Source organism: Phoca vitulina, unplaced genomic scaffold (assembly GCF_004348235.1).
Source record: "Phoca vitulina isolate PV1807 unplaced genomic scaffold, GSC_HSeal_1.0 scaffold15, whole genome shotgun sequence".
NCBI lineage: Eukaryota > Metazoa > Chordata > Mammalia > Carnivora > Phocidae > Phoca > Phoca vitulina.
This window is the reverse complement of record NW_022589718.1, coordinates 35,831,218-35,850,260: the sequence shown is the minus strand read 5'-3', so window position 1 is coordinate 35,850,260 and position 19,043 is coordinate 35,831,218.

Sequence of the window (19,043 nt, the reverse complement as noted above, 5' to 3'; positions counted from 1 at the left end):
ATTCTGTTCTGAGATTCTGACCATTTTGATGGAGGGATTTGTGGTCCCTTTACAGAAGCTACATGGCAGAGATCATTGTAAGCAGGGTTTTAAGAATATCAAGTCAAAATTCAAGAAAATCAGATAACTGAAAAATGAAGACAATCAACAAGGATTAGCAGCAAAGAAAGTAAATGTCCTCTTCAAAATCCAACACCTTTTCTGTCACCTTACGTTCAGCCTTGTTACTTTCTATTAAGAGCCTGGAAGAGATTCTGCTGTAAATTTCACTAGTTCCTCTGTGTTCTTTAGCTGTCTTCCATACAGTTGATGTTTGCTTTGACCTGTCCTAGTACCACAGAAGATTGATAGAATAGGAGGTGGTGTGGGCAAGAAGGGGAGCTCTACACAAACTTGCTTGAGTGGTTCTTACTCAGTCCCATGAAGATAAGGAGGTGAATGGAAGAAGAAACAACTGACAAGAAGAGAGATCGTGAGCAGGAAAGATAAAAATCAGGCATTTAAGAGACAATTAGGACTCTGTTGACTGTTTCTTTGCTGTGCAAAAGCTTTTTATCTTGATGAAGTCCCAATAGTTCATTTTTGCCCTTCCTTCCCTTGCCTTTGGTGATGTTTCTAGGAAGAAGTTGTTGTGGCTGAAGTCGAAGAGGTTGCTGCCTGTGTTCTCCTTTAGGATGTTGATGGACTCCTGTCTCACATTTAGGTCTTTCAACCATTTTGCGTCTATTTTTGTGTGTGGTGTAAGGAAATGGTCCAGTTTCATTCTTCTGCATGTGGCTGTCCAATTTTCCCAACACCATTTGTTGAAGAGACTGTCTTTTTTCCATTGGACATTCTTTCCTGCTTTGTCAAAGATTAGTTGACCATAGGAAAAAAAAAAAAAAAAAAAAGAAGAAGATAGCAGGAGGGGAAGAATGAAGGGGGGGGAAATCGGAGGGGGAGACAAACCATGAGAGACGATGGACTCTGAAAAACAAACTGAGGGTTCTAGAGGGGAGGGGGCTGGGAGGATGGGTTAGCCTGGTGATGGGTATTAAAGAGGGCATGTTCTGCATGGAGCACTGGGGGTTATGCACAAACAATGAATCATGGAACACTACATCAAAAACTAATGATGTATGGTTATTAATATAACAATAAAAAATTAAAAAAAAAGAGAGAGACAATTAGGACAACAGAAGATTCACTAAGGATACTTCCAAACTTAAACCCCAAGTTAGCAACATAGGACCTTCAAAGGATAAGGAAATATGAAGGAAAGTATATGGTGGAATAAAACAAAACAAAACAAAACAAACAAGAACAAACAAATTTTGGGCCACAGGGAAAATACCTATAAAAGTATATTCAACCTCATTAGTAAACAAAGAACAAAAAAAAAAAAAAGAAAAGAAAAGGTACCTTAAAAATAGCAAATTGTTTACTACAGCTTTGTACTATAACTTAAAGTCTGGAGTTGTGATGCCTCCCACTTTGCCTTTCTTTTTCAAGATTGCTTTGGCTTCTCCGTGTCTTTTGTTGGAGTTACAGAGTATAATGCTAAGCAAAATAAGTCAAAGACAAATGCCATATGATTTCATTCATATGTGGAATTTAAGAAACAAAACAAACAAGCAAGGGAAAAAAAAAAGAGATAAAGAGAGAGGCAAACCAAGAAACAGACTCTTAACTCTAAAGAACAAACTGATGGTCACCAGAGGGGAGGTGGGTGGGGGGCCGGGGAAATAGGCGATGAGGATTAAAGAGGGTGCTTATCATAATGAGCATTAAATAATGTATAGGATGTTTAACCACTATATTGTACACCTGAAACTAATGTAACACTGTATGTTAACTACCCTGGAATTAAAATAAAAAATAAAATATAAAAAAATAGCAACTTGTTTTTAAAATAATAATTCTAGTAAGTTTGACCTATGAGCCAAGTCTCTTCTTGCATTGATTTTTGGAAAGTTGTTTTCTAAAATGTTTTGGGAAACATTAAAAATGTTTTATACTCAACTCACATTATTGGACTCCTAGAACTATATACTTATAGCTAGCATTTGTTAAATACATATTATATTTAAAATGCTGTGCTGATTGTTTTCCAAATGTTATGTCTTTCCATTCTCTACCACTCTAGAAAGTAGGGAATATTTTGATCTCCAATCTTCAGACCAAGAAATTGAGGCTTGGTGAAGCTAACTAATTTGCCCGAGTTCAAATAAATTTGAAGTGATGGTGTCAGAACTGACTTCAGAATTATCACTTTTAACTACTCACTACATAGGTTTTGACCTAATTTATCCTAAAGATAATGCTGATATGTCAATGATTATAAAGATATTCTAAAAGCACACAAAATAATTAGAAACAATGTTTATGTTTAACAACAGAGGACTACATATATGTTTTCCTTTGGAGCATTATAAAGTCTTTGTAAATAATTTTAATGGAAAAACAACCAACAAAAGTGATACAATATTCATTATACAGTCAGTTTTGCTATACTGCTTGCTTTGAAAACATGAATTTGTTCCAATAGGATTGATATATTGGGAACAATGTGAGCGTAATAGTTTTGTGTGTGTTTATGCTCAATTTCATCTATAAGAGGGACTAGGCAAATGTAGGAAACCACACTCTGATGAACTGAGTTGCATCAGAACACACAGCATGCACAAACACACATATCCACTAGCTACCTCAGTTTACCTCTTGTATAGGAACAACTCGCATCTACCTCTGCTGATTCAACTTCCATCCTATTCAGCCCCTCACCCCCCATCCACTACTTCACCTCGGCTCACAAGCTGTAGCTCTTCTGAAGCCCCTTCCAGAAGCAAATTTAGACCTTTCTGAAGGGAAAGTACCATTTTAACTATGGTATTATGTATCCTGTAATCATTTACAGTGTAAAACTGTGCCACTACTTTTATTAGATTCCTCTCTTTTGATAACTTAGCTCTATCAAAGTCATTGAGTGGTGTGACCCTAGCCCAATTTTGATCTTAAGCCCTGTTTTGTTTTGTTTTTTAATGGTATGACTTTGCATAGGCAGAGGGATGTTTAGGAACACCTATGTTGCATTATAACAGAACTGACTGTACAATGGAATTCTAATATATAGTGTATCAAATATGTGTCTACAGTAAAATAATGGAAGCAATTCCATCAAAATATTGAATGATTATTTCTTGGTGTTCCCATTTCTCTAAGATTTCATGGCCAGTGGCCATTTCTGGTATTCCTCTAAAAAATTCCATTTACTTCATCTTTTTTCTTTTCTCTGTTAAATCTGCATTACTCTCATTATAAAAAAAAAAAAAATTAAGATGGGCTAGAATCTTAATTTTTAAGTAAAAAGACCTTTTATCTTCTAGTAATAAAAGTAAAATGCTAAGTGACCCCATAGCTTAAAAGCCAGTGGTATTTATATTTTCAACTGTCCCTATAGATCATTGTGAGAGAGACTGTCATTACAAATTTATATCAGACATTATAGAAGAAAACAGTGGTTCAGTTTTGGAAGATGAGCACATAGGAACAAAAGCAACCTCAGCTTCTAATACATACATATACCAATATGTACGTGGGCTAATGATTGTTTGCTTTAAAACTATTGCTGATCTAACTGGTGTAAGGTGGTATCTCAATGTGGTTTTAATTTGAATTTCCCTGATGGCTAATGATGATGAACATTTTTTCATGTGTCTGTTAGCCATTTGTATGTCATCTTCAGAGAAGTGTCTTTTCATGTCTTCTGCCCATTTTTTGACTTGATTATTTGGTTTTTGGGTGTTGAGTTTGAGAAGTTCTTTATAGATCTTGGATACCAGCCCTTTATATGTAAGTGTCATTTGCAAATATCTTCTCCCATTCCATGGGTTGCCTCCTTGTTCCGTTGACTGTTTCCTTTGCTGTGCAGAAGATTTTTATCTCAATGAAGTGCCAAAAGTTCATTTTTGCTTTTGTTTCACTAGCTTTTGGAGATGTATCTTGAAAGAAGTTGCTGTGGTCGATTTTGATGGAGTCCTGTCTCACATTGAGGTCTTTCATCCATTTTGAGTTTATCTTTGTGTGTGGTGTTAGAGAATGGTCGAGTTTCATTCTTCTCCATGTGGCTGTCCAATTTACCCAGCACCATTTATTGAAGAGACTGTCTTTTTTCCATTGCATATTTTTTCCTGCTTTGTCGAAGATTATTTGACCATAGAGTAGAGGGTCCATATCTGGGCTCTCTATTTTGTTCCATTGGTCTATATGTCTGTTTTTGTGTCAGTACCATGCTGTCTTGGTGATCACTGCTTTGTAATATAGCTTGAAATCGGGCAACAGGGCAAGAAACAACAAATGTTGGAGAGGTTGTGGAGAAAGGGGAACCCTCTTACACTGTTGGTGGGAATGCAAGTTGGTACAGCCACTTTGGAAAACAGTGTGGAGTGCCTCAAAAAATTAAAAATAGAGCTACCTTATGACCCAGCAATTGCACTCCTGGGTATTTACCCCAAAGACACAGATGTAGTGAAAAGAAGGGCCATATGCACCCCAATGTTCATAGCAGCAATGTCTGCAATAGTCAAACTGTGGAAAGAGCCGAGATGCCCTTCAACAGATGAATGGCTAAAGAAGATGTGGTGCATATATACAATGGAATATTACTCAGCCATCAGAAAAGATGAATACCCAACTTTTACATCAACATGGATGGGACTAGAGGAGATTATGCTGAGTGAAATAAGTCAAGCAGAGAAAGTCAATTATCATATGGTTTCACTTATTTGTGGAACATAAGGTATAGCAGGGAGGACATTAGGAGAAGGAAGGGAAAAATGAAGGCGGGGGGGAATCAGAGGGAGAGATGAACCATGAGAGACTATGGACTCCAGGAAACAAACTGAGGGTTTTAGAGGCGAGCGGGGTGGGGGCATGGGTTAGCCTGGTGATGCGTATTAAGGAGGGCACGTACTGCATGGAGCACTGGGTGTTATACGAAAACAATGAATCATGGATCACCACATCAAAAACTAATTATGTATTGTATGGGGACTAACATAACATAATAAAATAAAATAAAATAAAACAAAATAAAAATAAAAATAAATAAAACTATGGCTGAGCTCTTAGTTAAAAAAATTACAAGATTTCTGGTTTGATATCCTGAAACTCTAAGAATTAAATCTTATTCAATATTTCTTCCAGATTATTTGCTTACAAGTTACCATACTGGGACTATCCTAACCTAACACAACTTGAAAAAAATGTTATACTGCAAGATGTTTATTTGAACATTGAAACATTAGGTATTTTTTTTTAAAGGTAGTGACCACTGATGATGGAGGACTGCTTACAAGTCAAATAACTTACTCTAAGGTGACAAATAAGGCTCACTAGTATCACATAGAAGTCCCACCTACCTAAAATTTCAGTGAAGCACATATTTTATGGTGTTTGCTCTGCTTTGCATTTTTCTGTGCTTTCATCATTGGTAAGTCTCATTAACTCAAGTTCTGATGCTCTCAGGATGGGTGGTGTGGTTCAAAGAATGTGATGTATGGGAGCTAAAATCTTGAAGTCCTCACTTCAGAAACTTACTTTACAAAATTGAATGTCTCTAAGAATGCATAGTATTAACTACTGTGTAAGTAGCCCCTTAAAAGACTGATCTTTATGGTCAGTTCTCTTGTTCTTTTATATGATGTCAAAAAAATCTTCCTCACATCAGTGTGTCTTTATTGCATTCTGAGGTAGTGGGCTGTAACCTTGATCCAACCTCCTGTAAATTTAACAACATTAAGATCAGAGAGAATTGTAGTGGCCAGATTTTATTTTTATACCTCCTCAGATAGTACTTTAAAAGGTGATCTTCACCTTCCCAGAAAGCACCCAATTGAGGCCGAATATGTATTTTCACCAGACTCGAGTGCAGGGTCATTATGCAAATCTGCTTTCTCACATATCACTCAAGACCAACAAATGGTACATATGACATAAGTCAACAATACTCAGGTCAATCAAAAATAATTTCTTGAGCTCTAAAAACTCATATAAAATGAGATGACTGTCATCCAGTAGGAGAGAAAGATAAATCTGAGAAAAGAGAATTATTAACACAAGCCAGTCAAACAGGAATTCCAAAGAAGTTTTGCAATCTCTGTGTGCTGTGCACTAGATGGGTTTTTTGATATCAGCTTTGCCATTAACTGGTGTAAGAGAATTCCTTGTTTATAAAATTGGAATAAATAATACATAAGTCCCAAGGGTGATATGAGGCATAAATAAGAGAACTATGTGAATATACTCAGTGCAGCACCTGTCACCTTCTGGTGGTTCTGCATCTGTGCTCATGCGGAAGAGAAAGACAAGGCTGGTCACATCAGTTTCAGAAGCAAATGTGATGAAACCAAATGAGATACTATCATTACACTAGCAATATGTTTCAACTCTGGGATAAATTTGTTGAATAAATGTTCCTAGAGAGGTTTATGTACTTCTGTGGATCATGCCTTAAACGACCCCCCGCTAGAAATAAAAATAGTAAGTCATTCATTTAACTGATTTGCGTGAGCACTTATCATATTCTGGACATTTTTTCTAGGCACTGGGAACAAATTAGTTAATAAAATAATTATTAACACTTTCATTTTGGGGTTAAATTCTAGTCCAGTATAAGCTAGTGCAAATGAAATGACATTATTGTCATGAAGACAATGCAAATATTTCAATGGACGTGCTATGGTCTGAATGTGTCCCTCAAAAATTCATATGTTGGAATCTTTACTTACCAAGGTGATGGTGATTAGGAGGTGGTGCCTCTGGGAGGTAATTAGGTCATAAATGTAGAGTCCTCAGGATTGGGATTAGTGGCTTTATAAAAGAGTCCACAGAGAACTCCCTTGCCTCTTTTACCATGTGAGGATACAACAAGTTCACAACACAGAAGAGGGCCCTCGCGTTAGCATGCTGACACCCTCATCTTGGCCTTCCAGACTCCAGAACTCTGAGGCTCACTTTCTATTGTTTATAAGCTATTTGTTCTATGATGTTTTGTTATAGCAGTCTGGATGGACGCAGACAGACCATGTACACAAAACATATGCATACACACAAAAGCAGTGACCACAGCCACAATTAAGACATTTGGGCTCCAGCTTCAAAAACAGCAATGACGGGTGGCTTAACTCCTCTAGGATATTTTGAGACAGAAAAGAATTAGTACAAGGCCAGGATAAAATCCAAAGACACACCTGGACATCGGGGGCTGCATGTAAGACCAACCCTCCCAGAGAAGACTGTAAGAAGCTGCACAGCACACCCGAGTCAATAGACCACTGGAAGACACTTCCATTACAAGTAGGACTTGGCAAGCCACGCGCTTGGGTGACCGGATCTGCGATATCACTGGTGCCCCAGCAAGACAGAATTCACAACTGGCCAACGCATTATCTGGTTTGAATGTAGTTCAACAAAGGTTCAAGTAATTACGTAAGTATGTGTGCTTAATATTTAGTGGAAACACACACACACACACACACAAAAACACACAAAAACAAGAGCATATTTATAACTCATACTGCTCATATTACTACCTAAATAGGAGGAATACAATAGTCATAACAGTAATGACAGCAAAAGCAATAATAATTCTGTGATAAAATATAAGCAAATAATTTGAAAACACTGATGAAGGAGACATTTTATAGAGATGTAAATTAAAAATTAATTTAAAAAGAAAATAAAAAAAAGAATACCTTTAAATTCCTTAAGTGTCCTCCTAAAAAGACGTATCAGGCTAAAATAATTTTTTTCAAAGGTCCATTTTACATTGAAGAACAGATAATATTTGTGATGGTTATTTTTATAAGTCAACCTGACTAGGCCATGGGCTGCCCAGATATTTGGTGAAACATTATTCTGGGTGTTTCTGTGAAGTTTTGGATGACATTAATATTTCTTTGGTAGACTGAGTGAAGCAGAGTGCTCTCCCTAATGTGGGCCTCGTTTCATCAATTGGAGGCCTGAACAAAAAAAAAAAAAAAAAAGGCTGAGTAAGAGGCAAGACTTCTTGTCTGACTCCTTAACCTGAGGCATCCATCTTTTCCGGCCTTTGGACTTGAACAGAAACATTGGCTTTTCTTGGATTTTGCTTCAGCTTGCTGGTTTTCCAACTGAAACTGTATTATCAGTACTCCGCCTCTATAATTGCATGAACCAATTCATTATAATAAACCTATATCTATATCATCTACCTATCTACCTAGAGAGATACATCCTAATGGTTCTGATTTTCTGAAGAATATTAATTAATACTGATCTTATAAAAATACATAACTGCATCTGAATAGTTCAAAAGAAGAAAAAATAAAGTGGGATAAGATAGTACATAGCAAAAAAACATGAATATGCTCACATGTGAACAGAATCGATATCAAAGATGCAAAAGTCTTAACTAAATATATTAGCAAATAAAATACAGCAGTGTGTGTTGAAGTATATGTGTGTCTTTGAGTATGTGTGTGTGTGTCTGTGTATTCCCTAAAATTTTAGTACAATTTCAAGCTTTTATAACTTCTGAAGTATAAATTCTACAAAGTTAAGATAACCATTATTTGAATTAATTTAAAATTTAATTATTTATACTTCTTAATCAGTTATATGGGTGATATTTTAATAATGTGTCTTCAGTTCTTTCTTTGTGTGCTTTCATTTGGAAAATGTGAATTAGCCATCTTTGAGATTGCTGATTCTTTCCCCAGTTGTGTTATACCCACTAATGAATCTTTCAAAGACATTCTTTATCTCTGTCATCATGCTTTTCTCTTCCAGCATTTCCAGCTGATTCTCCTAATTTCCATCTCTCTGCTGAAATTCTCCACCTATTTATACCTGTTTCTTTCTATCTTTTCTCCTAGAGCCTTTCATATATTAATCATTATTTTAAATTGTAATTATTTTAAATCATATGATAGTCCAAACACCTGGGCCATATTTGAACCTGGTTCTATTGACCATTTTACCTCTTGAGATTTTTTTTCCCCTTCTTCGTATATTATGTAATTTTTGAAAGGTGGGCATTTTGTGAAGGGCAGTGTAGCTTGAGGTAAATAATACGTATGTCTGGGCATAAGATGTGTCTCCTCTTGCCAAGCCTTTCGTTTGGAGCGTTGAGTCCACCTTGTTAGGAAATGAGGTGGATTCATCTTTCCTGTGGCTGTGGTTATTCACAGTGCACCACAGACTTTGAATGCTTAGTGTCTCTTTGTGTTTAGGTTTTCCTCAAGGTTTGCGCTCCACCCTCTGCCTGGGGTCTTCAGAACCTTGTGTTGGCACTCAGAACTGGTCCATCCCGAGGTTCTGCCTCCACTTCAGCATGCACTGCTGTTACTTGTTAAATGATCCTTGTTAGCCTAGTGAGGCAGAGGGAGGCTCTTTCTACTGTTCAGGCTCAGCATCAGATTTAGGCAGGTAACATGTCCTTGGGTCTCAGGAGAGGTTTCTTAATGAGCTGATCTCAGGGTATTTTTATGCTCCTCCCCAAGAGAGAGGGTTAAGGTTTTGTTTGTTTTCTTCGTTTGTTTCTTTGTTTTCGGTTCCTTTTGCCTGTCTCTACTAGGTCTTCACTCATTCCCTGAAGGTGACAGAGTTTTCTTCCTTCCCATAGCAGTTTAAAGCTTTTGTTCCATAGAGAAGACAGGGAGGAAGGATTTATATGGGGCTTCATGCTGTTCCCACAGCAGTGGCCCTTTTCCTCCCCTAGACCTGGGCCAAGAGAAGGAGACCTCTCTCCTGACTGTTGACCAGTCCTCTTGCTGACCCAGTGGAATCTGTGCAGAAAGGATGCAAGTGGGTGTAAACCCCTGTTTCAGTTGCCCCCGAGGACTCTGTTCTCTCACACTAGCTTACACTTGGCTTTTCATTATATGTTAAAAAGTTTAATGGAATTAATCCTATTGGATAGTAAAGAGTCTGATGTCAGTCCTGGTGAGCAAATACTGTCACCCTGTCTCTCTCTGGAGCTGCCTGTCTTTCCACAGATTTCAGCTCTCAAGTAGGTTAAAGAAAAGTTGTGATTTTGTGGATTATATAGCATTTTAAATAGGTTATGCATATAGTTGTAAGAGAACAATGCATTATTCCACTTTTCTATTCCAACAGAAGTCAAAATGATTATTTTTTTATAAATAATAACTTTTAAATCTTTGTTTCAGTGCCTCTAATTGAAGATAGGAAAACTTGAAAACATTAAAATTAAACTTTTAAAAAAAATTACAAAATTTCAAAATCTACAAAATTTCAAAATAAAATTTTAAAAAATGTATACCAGTTATACATTTGAAGCTATTAAAGCTTAAAATTGCATGATTGTATATATGTGTATATAGTCACACACACATATACACACATATAGCATATTAGGTCCATAAGTCTGTTGTAACAAAGGCACAGCATAAAATAACAGAAATTCATTCTCTTTCCTCTCAGGAGTCTGGAAGTCCAAAATCAAGGTGGTGGTAGGCCATGCTCTCTGAAGCATCTAGGGAAGAATCAGTTCCATGATTTTCTCTGCATGTGGTATTTTCTGACAATCTTTTGTCTTTCTTGGCTTGTATATGGAACACCTCACTTCCTGGCCTCATCTTCACATGACTTTTTTTCTTTTGTGTGTCTGTTTTTCCATTTCTTCTGCTTTTCTTATAAGGACAATAGTCACATTTGATCATCCTATTCCAGTATGGTCTCATCTCAAATTAACAAATTACATCTGTCTTGACCTCATTTCCAAATAGTTAACATTCTGAGGAACTGGGGGTTAGAACTTCAACCTATCTTTGCAGGACAAAATTTAACCCATAACACATATACCCACGTACACAATGATGGCAGGGTTGTTCCCTCTAGGACTGCAAAGATGGTTCAACATTAAATAATACATCAGTATAACTTGTTTGCTTTGATATTCATATAATCATCTTATTTGATGATGGAGGAACCATTACATTTATATTTCCCTATCTTGCAGTGATACTTTATCTAAAACAGGTTATCTACTAGAAATCTTTCTCAAATAGCTTATTATTTATGAAACTTTAGGAGCACTCCCACTAAGATAAAAAGGGAAAATAAATGTCAGCCAATCTCCCTCTTAGTATGAGGTATTGTTCTGGAGTTCTTAACAACTTCGGTAAAACAAAGCAGACTTGTATAAAAGTTAAAGAAGAAATCTTTTCACTAATTCAGATGATCCTATATATTTCCTAGAATTTTATGTAGACTCATCAAAACATATAAATATATGTAATTTTTTCAATGTCAATCATGCCTCAGAAAAGTATAGAAAACCACTTAGGGGTTTAAGGAAGGAGAATGTCACTGACTGCAGTTCTTTCATTACACAGATTATAAAATAGCAATTAATAAAGTAAAACCAGCAATAAAAAGAGAAACATAGTTAATGAAATCCTATTTGTTCCAAGTGGTTATTATTTATGGTTTAACCGTCGGAAAAGGCTGAGAACTAAGATTTAGAATCACATAATGCAAGTCAGAAATAAGGGCCAATCTTTTACTATAAATAGCTGTATCTAGAAAGATATACTCAGCAGTATTCTAGCTGGATAGTATTGGTTAGTAACTCTAAACAACCATTTAGTCACACCTATGTGTAATACTTCTGTTTTATATATTCAAGTGTAAGCATGCTGTAAGAAAGCACATCTATTACACTATATAGATTTAATTTGTCATATCATTTGCTGTCTTCCTATAGCCCAAAGATTAACCATAAATATTATTAAAGAGACAAATTGATCTTGGTGGATACAACTAATTGTGTAGCTACTATTTTAGCATCTAAGTGTGCACTTTTAAATCTCGACAAACTGTATGACACAGAACCCTCGATGTTTCACTTTGAATGGGTTATGAGTCTGCACTGAGAAAATTTAAGAGGCTGGGAGGTAAACTCCAGGGCATGGACCATGGCTGAGGCATGGGCTGTGCTGAACACCAGGACTTGTTGTGTTAATTATGTGCAGTTGTCAATTACCCACAGCAATAATCCCCTTTATTGCAGCAGAAAAAAAACAAATTCAATACTTTACTTAGATCACATACAAATCAGGTTGATCTTGAGTAAGAGCATCTTCGAATATGAAGGACAAAAAAATAACCCTTTAATTACCATGTTTATGTCTCCTTTTTTAGTTACCCAAAGAAAGTAAACATACTTAAGTGCATCTTAGCAATTATAGCCTGCTTTTCAGACTCTGTTTAATTATGAGTGAATCAATCAATATGCCTCTATTCACTGCCTCATTTCAATACTTTACACCAGTTTTAAAACTGAACAGTTCCTATAGACTCGGGCTTGTATTTCCTGCTTATATAGCTATTCTAATGATTAAAAATGATTAAATATAAGAGTGCATGATTCTCTTGTACTTTCCATGGTACTGCCTTCTCCCAAGCTGTTGAATGCCTATCCTTTGTTTATACACATCACAGAGCCATTCCTGCAGAAAGATGGCATGATTTCACCTACCTGTCCAGAATGACTCTCTGACATATGCCTCAATGCCCACAATTTCTCTCATAAGAGGCCAACACTTTCACTTTCTCCTTAAAGCTGAAAATTTAAAAACTAAACAATTTAGTGCATGCTAATATCTATGCCTCAGGGAAACTGCTAACGACCTTGGACCCAGAGGGTGTCAGTCTTTTCCTGGGATTCCACACATACTGTAGGCTTGTTCCCATTTTTCCTATATAGCAACTAACTTTTCTATTAAATTTAGAGTCCTGTTTTGACATCCACACTCTCTTTTCAAAAAAACAAGCCAGGATTATCCAAAAGACAAAAGAAAACAAGTGGTGGCGAGGTTGTGGACAGAAGGAAACTCTTGCACACTCTTGGTGTGAATGTAAATTGAGAACACTCATTATGGAAAACAGGACTGAGGTTCCTTAAGAAGTTAAAAATAGAACTGCCCTACAATCCAGCAATCTCACGGCTTCACTGCTGGGTATATATCCAAAAGAAATGAAGCCACTGTCTCAAAATGATACATGCACCCTCTTGTTCACTGAAGCATTATTTACAATAGCCAAGACCTGGAAACAACCTAGTGTCCATTGACAGAGGAATGGATAAAGACAATGTACTATATACATATAACTATTCAGCCACAAAAAAAGGAAGGAAATACTGTCATTTGTGAAAACACAGATGAACCTGAGGACATTATGTTAAGTGAAAAAAGCCAGACACAAAAAGAAAAATACTGTATGATCTCACATGTAGAATTTTAAACAGTCGAACTCATAGAGCCAGAGACTATAATGGTGATTACTGGTGGCAGAATGGTGGGGGAAATCAGATGCTGTTCACAAGGTAAAAACTTTCAGTTATAAGATTAATGAGTTCTGAAACAAAAAAAAAGATTAATAAATTCTGGAGATCTAATGTATACCATTGTGTACTTGAAATTTGCTAAAAGAATAGGTTTCTCAAGTGCTTTCTGCTGTTTTCACCACCACCAAAAACAAACAAAAAGGTAACTATGTGAGGTGATGAGTGTATTAGTCAACTTGATTATGATAATCTTTTCAAAAGTATATGTATATTAAATCATTATGTTATGCACCATAAATATATATTTTAAAAACCTACCCTCCTATTAAACAATAAATAAGCCAGGTGGACAATGTTTTCTTGGACATCAAATTTGGAATCGTTCTTCAATGGAGGCCAGCTCTACTGATAAACTAGAACTTAACATTTTCAAATCTTGTAATTCCAGCTTTATTTACTGCTAACCAGACTTGGTGCATTCCTACAATGGCGTATCTATAATTATGGCCTCAAAATGCAAAGGGAAGATATTAAGTATTAGGTCAGATGAAGACATTTGCCTTGTGAAATAATATACCCAAGAAGTTCTTTTTTCATTCCTTCTAGGGAGTGTGTAAATATTGTCTATCATATTCTGTGATTGATACTTGACTAATTAATATTTTATTGTTATTGTTCATTTGTTTCCTTTTGTCATTTTGATTTGTTCAGCATCTTTGTTCTCTCCTGGATACTAAAAAAACATGTAAAGAGAAACATAAATCTCATCCTGTCCTCTTACTTTAAATGGAGACATGATTAGATCATTTAGGTAGGAAGTTTTTTGAAATGGAATAAAATCCCAAACCCAATGCTGTCTCCATGACTGTGTTGCTTCTATGCTATGCAGAACTGATATCATACAGATCATGTATGTTTTATTCATGTTAATGTTTTGCATGCTGAAAACAGAGAACAACTGTCAAAGGCACTGAAAGAAAACTCACTCACAGTATGTCTCCAATGAGTAGCGCACTTTCTAGAAAATGGTACTTGTGCAAGTTTTGTGAGTGCCTGGAAACAAAATTGAATCCAGTAGTCAAGATAAAGTAGAGGGCAACAGAACTGTCTCTGTCTGCCTTGGCTTTGGACTTGATGGTTTCTACCACTGTGTTCCCACAAACTCCCACCACTCATCCTAAGACTGCTAATAAATTTTCCTTAATTAAAAATACAGATAAACACAGGTGTCAGACCTCTGACATTAACTTTGCTCTTTCCTCTCTCACTCCACAAAGCAGAACCTATTCATAATGACTAACCAAATTTCTCATGCTCCAGGCAGAGCAAACTTCCTTCTTTCTTTGATTGAAAATCAACTTAAAAGCCAACCTTAAATTTGTAATATTTTGACAGGTTGTTGTGAATCCCCAAATGCAATGAACAATTAAATACAATTTTCCCTAGGGAACCAAATTCATGAAGAGAAGCTATTGAAGATCTTTTGTTAGGTGAGAGAAGAGTGAAGTCCAAACTAGCAAGCATTTGAACTAGTAGAAATAATGAATGGAAAAGGATTCTTCAAGACAGATATTTTAATCTGCTATATTGTGTTATGCTAGATTATATACTACAAAATGCATGCTGTTAAAACTCTTAACTTTTTACACCAAATATGGAAGAGAGCACTTTTTATTTATCGACCTATTTAATACTGTAGACATCGTTTCCTACTTAGTTTGAAATATGTTTGGTAATTTTGTCATCACACACATGCACAGACATTCTGTCTGCATAAAACACTAATACATCTTTTTACTTATCACCATGGGAGGTATTCTAGAAGCAGGGATCCTTAATCTTAAAGGTTCTGAAATTTGGACTTTACACAAACAAACACCACATTTTTCTTAGAAAATGTAATTGTAACATTGTAGACAGAGACTTGACATTAAAACAGGCTGTTTCTTGGGGCGCCTGGGTGGTTCAGTTGGCTAAGCATCTGACTTAGTTTCGTCTTAGGTCATAATCTCAGGGTCCTGGGATACAGCACCATGTTGGGTTCTGCACTCAGTTGGGAGTCTGCTTCTTTCTCTGCCTCTGCCCCTTCCCCTACTCATGCACTCTCTCACTCTCTCTAAAATAAATAAATAAATCTTAAAAAAAAAAAAAACAAAAATAAAACAGGCTCTTTCTTGAATGATCATTTAACCAACATATAGATGATAGCTTACACTGAATGTGTACACACATGGAGGCAAAGAGGTCACAGAAAGACACAATTAAATATGTCCTTTTGGCAAGTCTCATGGTATATTAAACAGAGAAAACTGAACAGGCTCATTAATAATGAAACAAAGAAATGATATCTGAATTTAATTGTGCATCATTTTATCTGGTCTTTTAAAAATAAAGAAAGAATAATACTACTCTTAATAAAAAGAGAAATCTTACTTTGGGAAAGAAAAAGAGACAAGAGATGTAGCATTTGGAAGCTACATTTGAATTATGTAACTTTAAAAAAGATGATGCAAATTAGATTTACCTTTATCTAGTAGGATTCTGAATTGACACTGCAACATTTTTTTAAATATCAATATATTTATGCTCAGATAAAACAAATCTCTTATATCTGGGGAAAAATAGTAAGTCTAATAGAAAAGTCATAAGAAACTAAGTATAAAGGAGAAAAGGGTAGGATAAAAATTATAAGAAAAAAGGCAATGGAAGAGAATAAAAATATGGCTTTGGGAAGATATTTTTCATGCACACTGTTACAATTTTAACCATGCAAAACTAAAAGTGAAAAAAACTCTTCCTTCCAAATTGTAGTCTACAAACTATGCATGCAGTGTGCAACCATCCTATGAAAGCCCAGTTTTCTGATTTGAATGGTTTCATTCATTTCAATGTTGTTCACAGTGATGAAGAGAAATTTGGGGATAAATGGTTCATAACTTTGCTCTCCAATTGTTTGTAGGTTTTTTCCACCACTACTGGGTGTCGCTTATTATTATAAAACTGTTTTTATTATGCTACACATTTCAAGTGTTACATAAAATGATGTGATTCTGGGATGTGCTAAGAAGTAATCTTAACTTTAAACCCTACTGTCTTCTTTTTTTCTTCATATTTATTTATTTATTTATTTATTTATTTATTTCTGGCTGACACCATGCGTTTATTTATTTTTTTAAGATTTTTTTTGTTATGTTAATCCCCATACATTACATCATTAGTTTTAGATGTACTGTTCCATGATTCATTGTTTGTGCATAACACCCAGTGCTCCATGCAGAACGTGCCCTCCTCAATACCCATCACCAGGCTAACCCATCCTCCCACCCTCCTCCCCTCTAGAACCCTCAGTTTGTTTTTCAGAGTCCATCATCTCTCATAGTTCGTCTACCCCTCCGATGTCCCCCCCTTCAGAGTCCATCATCTCTCATAGTTCGTCTACCCCTCCGATTTCCCCCCTTCATTCTTCCCCTCCTGCTATCTTCTTCTTCTTCTTTTTTTTTTTTTCCTTAACATATATTGCATTATTTGTTTCAGGGGTACAGATCTGAGATTCAACAGTCTTGCACAATTCACAGCGCTTACTAGAGCACATACCCTCCCCAGTGTCTATCACCCAGCCACCCCATCCCTCCCACCCCACCCCCCACTCCAGCAACCCTCAGTTTGTTTCCTGAGATTAAGAATTCCTCATATCAGTGAGGTCATATGATACATGTCTTTCTCTGTTTGACTTATTTCGCTCAGCATAATACCCTCCAGTTCCATCCACGTCGTTGCAAATGGCAAGATCTCATTGCCTTCTTTTCTCCTTTTGTACATTCCTTCCCCAAGGGAGTGGCAGAATGCTTTGCTGCTTAGAATTGTTACTTCAAAAGAGCTAGCATATTTCTGATTACTGAATGCTCTTAAGAGTCTGTGGTTTTCAAGGGCGAGAAAACCGCTATCTTATGGAAAATGAGGACATTTGGACTAGTTATTTGGCTATCTGGAGGAATCAAAAAGAAAGAGTATTCTCATGAGTGTTTCTTAGACTGGATGGGCATTTCAGCAGCTCCATAGAATTTAGCTGCAGAAATCCATACAACTCTATTCCAGGGCCCCATCATTAATTTGACTTCAATAGATTCTTGAGTGAAAAGAAGTCTGTAAGTGTTTGAGAGGCAGACATCAGGATGAAATAATCTACCTGTGGTCAGGGCTAGGTAATAGAAACACTGATGCAGTGCTTTACCTTGGTGTTGATTCCAGTGCTCAGAGAAGGCTGACTGGGCAATGACCCGAAAGCTTTCTACCATCATGCATGGACAGATATTTGAAGTCACACTGCCTGAGCAGAAAATCACGTTTCCTTGTCTCTGCCTGTTTCTCCTTAGAAAAGCATATTCTTCACATCTTCCCATGCTTTTAAGTATTATTTGTACTCAGTGTAAGGCTATTATCATTTTTCGTACATAAATTTTCTTCTAGCTCTGTAACAATGCAATTTTTAATCCATTCAAGTAAATTCAACCCCAAAGTTGCTGTTTCCCAGCATTAAGACATGCACCCACCCCTCTTCTAAGACTTGTAAAAAATGTATATATACATATCTTTTGAAGTGTTGAAAGGAAAATAGTACTTTATATTCTTTATCATATCACTTTTTGTAAGTGTTGAATATATTCCTGTTTATTTTTCTATGTTCTGTTTTGTAGCCTTAAGAAGTGTTTCAAACATATCTGAATGTATAAAACAAGAGTAAATGCCCCACATGGTGTGATGCTGCATTATATATAAAGCTGTGTGCATATATTAAATTTTGTCTCTTAAAAAAAAAAAAAGAAAAGCATATTCTTTTTTAAGGAAGTCAAAATCTTTTCCTGACTATAGAATGGAATTACAGAGGCTCTGCTCTGTATCAGAAATGTATTGCCTATAAACCCAAGACCTAACTCAATGCAGTATACCGTAGCTAAGCACAATGAAGTGAGGTAATTTCCTTATGGTAATTTCAAATATCGACTTGTCAAGTGAGAAATGTGGAATGCACTACATTCATAAATTAGGGAAGGACAATGGCAGTCATATGTGAGTAGCTGTAATTAAGCCCTTTAATTTCTGAGAATTTTCTATAGAATTTTTCTATATAATTTTCTATATATATTTCTATACTTATATATACATATACAAATGCTCAAGAAATATTTCCATTTCAAGGTTATTCAAAATATGATTTTCAGCTAGTCGAAATATGGTAACAGTTTTTAAAATGTGTTTTCTTACTTTAATAACAATACATCTATCATATTAGCACCATGGAATGGAATTCATTTTAGATAGAAAGTTACAAGTATGCCAAAGTTTATATCAAATGTCTCAACAAACCAAATTACTCATAAATCATCAATCAATGACAATATAGAGTAATGGATTTAGTTTAAAATATGTGAATCTTTCAGAGAAAATATACTGCACATATTTAAAAAGTGATCTTTATTCATTTTTGAATCTATATAGTTCTATTTAAAAGTGACATTTAAATTTATACTGACAGGAGCAAAAATATAAATCTGTAAGTGTAAAAGATCTGAATTATAAAACATTATATTTAAGTTATTTTTGAATTTTATTTTAAAAGTATGACTAGTCTTACAGTTTTATCTAAATGTACTCATATTTGGCTGGGGGAGGCATGTTACAACTTTATGTTCCATGCATTTTCCTCAAATGT